The sequence below is a fragment of the Fukomys damarensis genome, unplaced genomic scaffold (assembly GCF_012274545.1).
Source record: "Fukomys damarensis isolate Sample0158 unplaced genomic scaffold, DMR_v1.0_HiC HiC_scaffold_19, whole genome shotgun sequence".
NCBI lineage: Eukaryota > Metazoa > Chordata > Mammalia > Rodentia > Bathyergidae > Fukomys > Fukomys damarensis.
Window position 1 is genome coordinate 29,511,216 of NW_022900931.1, and position 2,617 is coordinate 29,513,832.

Consider the following 2,617-nt stretch of genomic DNA (forward strand, 5'->3'; position numbering starts at 1 on the left):
AAAAAAAAAAAAAAAGAAATAGATAAATTAACAAAGCAGGAGTCCTGACTCATTCATCTGAAAGAATGATTAATGACCAAAACTGTTTTTCATAATGAAGCTACAGATAAATGAATTACTCAAAAATAGAAGGTTTTAGATCAAAACAGTTTCTCAGGACAATTAAGAGTAATAAAGAGAAGCCCTGGGAACTTAAATGAGTTTAGTGATAAGGCAGTAAACAAAGACCAGAAATGACTTTGAAACGCAGGCCATTCTATACCACAGACACTCATAATATCTGGGGTTTGGCATGATGGCACAAAATACAGATGGTGATGTTTCTTGAGATTCAGTAACACTAGCATTGGTTCAAACTCTAGGTCCATTTCAAGTGACAGTAGGGAAATAGGATTCAGGAACAAAATGAATGACAGAGGAAGCCAATCTGAGATCAAACATTTGCCCTGGTAATCCATACAGAGATAATCAAGATGTAAAATGGATGTAGGATGATAAAACCACTTTAAAATATTCTAATGCAAGAATTCTTTATGCTTTAAAATGTTATATGGCAATATAGATGATAGGACATATAAATTTACCATGGTTTTGAATTACCAACATTAAGATCTTTGCTTATTGTTAGGCTTTTTTTATATTACAGAAATATGAAATACTAAAGTGTGATTAAGTCTCTTTTAAGGGGCTAGATTTTGCCTTACCTTTACTACCTTGTAGTCACACAAGTATTCCACCTCATAATTGTTTAGATTCCTTTTGGTGATTCCAATCGATTTACATGTGAGCTTTTCTTTTCTACATAATTCCTGAAGAGTATCAAGTGAAACTAGGCAAGGCACACACCAAGCTACAATAAGAAAATAGAATTCTTTACTAATGAAATAGCTATTCAATTAAAACAAAAAAGAGAAACTTAAATCTCTATATCCCCAACCCCTCAACTGGCAATTTTATAGTCTAAAAGTCCATATGGCAAGAGACCAATTGTATGTTTAAGAAAAATTAAGCATTAAAGAACTATTTTGGTCAACTGATTTTCTTCAATTTTCTCTAGGTTACTAATCCTACCATGTTTAACTGACATCAGTTAATTTCTACTAAGCCAGCTAAGCAAACAAAGTATTTCACGTCTATAACCTTTCTGACGATTACATACAGATGCACAGATAATCAGTGGTAATGGTCTTGACTTTTCCATTATTCTCTATCCTACATAGAACATAATTGCTGTTTTAATACAACAGATCTCTAGGATATACTAGATATATTTTAAAATAATCATAGTTTGCAAAAAGTAACTTTTTTCATTCTTTTAGCTGAACAGTAAGAACTAAAATCTAACTGAAATACAGTTCTATAATTACAAACTCCTATACCCTACTTTTCCCACTTTGCAATGTTGCATGAAATTTTAACTCCACTCTATTTTTTCCACGGTGTAATATATTATCAAGATCAATAAACCCAAGAATTATTTTAAGGTGGAGATTATATAATAATTTTATACTACTCATTTCCTGTAGTTTTTAAAGCTAAGAGTTGCAGAGTATTCAAGTTTTTCATATCACAATTGAATATCAGCGAACTCACAATTTTACAGAAGGCAGATACTAATTGGACTGCAAATTTTACCCTCAAATTTCTGTAAACTGCATGCTACCACATTGAATTTAAAATGCAATTACTCAAACTGATGTTTAGAGAAGTGTAAAGTTGGTTTTATGGCTAGTGTCATGGGAAGCACCAGATCAAGCGTCTTTTCCCCTAGCCCTTTGGTGGGCAACCTAACCATGTGAGTTCAGTGAGGTCTCAATCTTTCTGGGGTGGAGTTCACTGAAAAAAATGTGAGTGCTGGAGAAAACTATGCTTAGCAAACAAAATTTATCAATAACTCGAGCTTCACCTGGTAGCTCTCCACTGTATGGCAATAACATTTTGTATTGTGAGGTAATTTCCAAGGAACAGGGAATACAGCTGCTCTAACTTCACTAGGAGATCCCTCCCTCACCCTCCCTAAGTCACACAGGGGCCTGCCTTATTGTTAGAAAGCATCAAGCACAGCTTGCACTACTCTACTCGCTGCAAGCGACTCAAGAAAAGTTCTTTTCCTCAAAAATTTATGCAGAGGCGTTTGACTGCTCTGGAGCGGTAGTTTGGGGGAGAAAACTGATCTCATAAATCCATCTAAAAATCTCAAAAGATGTTTTGTATAAAGTGAATCTTTTTGCGCCAATAACCCCAATGTGTTTGATGTTTCTAAAAATTTATACCTAAAGATTTTTAAAAATGCAAACACTTGGTTAAAAGAAATTGACGGCTTGTAATAACGAAGAAAACAATTTCGATGGTTAGATTAACTACAGCCTCACTGCCACAACACCCCCTTGGCGAGGTCAACCCGCGGTCACCCCGCCGCTTCCAAAGGAGAGGTTCAGGATAACGAGGAGGTCAGTGTGCGCGGAGAGGAGGGTCGCGAAAACACCTTCGATTCCAGAACGCACTCCGAGCTCCAGCTTCCGAAGGGGGCGCGACACCCACACCCACACGCGCGCCCGGCGTCCACGCGGCTGACAGCAAGTTGGTGGTGGGCGGAAAGTTCCGGAGGAGGCCGGCT

The 2,617-nt window shown here is 36.9% G+C and overlaps 1 protein-coding gene across 2 annotated transcripts in view; it reads right to left on the bottom strand.

Annotated features, from left to right (window-relative positions):
- The window catches only part of Suv39h2 (suppressor of variegation 3-9 homolog 2), a 25,509-nt gene extending 24,658 nt beyond the window's left edge, over positions 1–851 (bottom strand). The window contains exon 1 of one of the 2 annotated variants that reach the window (XM_010641947.3): positions 705–776. The gene's annotated coding sequence lies outside the window, so the exon portion shown is untranslated. Of the gene's footprint in view, positions 1–704 lie in introns of both variants that reach the window. The other variant, XM_010641946.2, reaches the window with a different exon arrangement.
- Between the last annotated feature and the right edge of the window lie 1,766 nt (positions 852–2,617).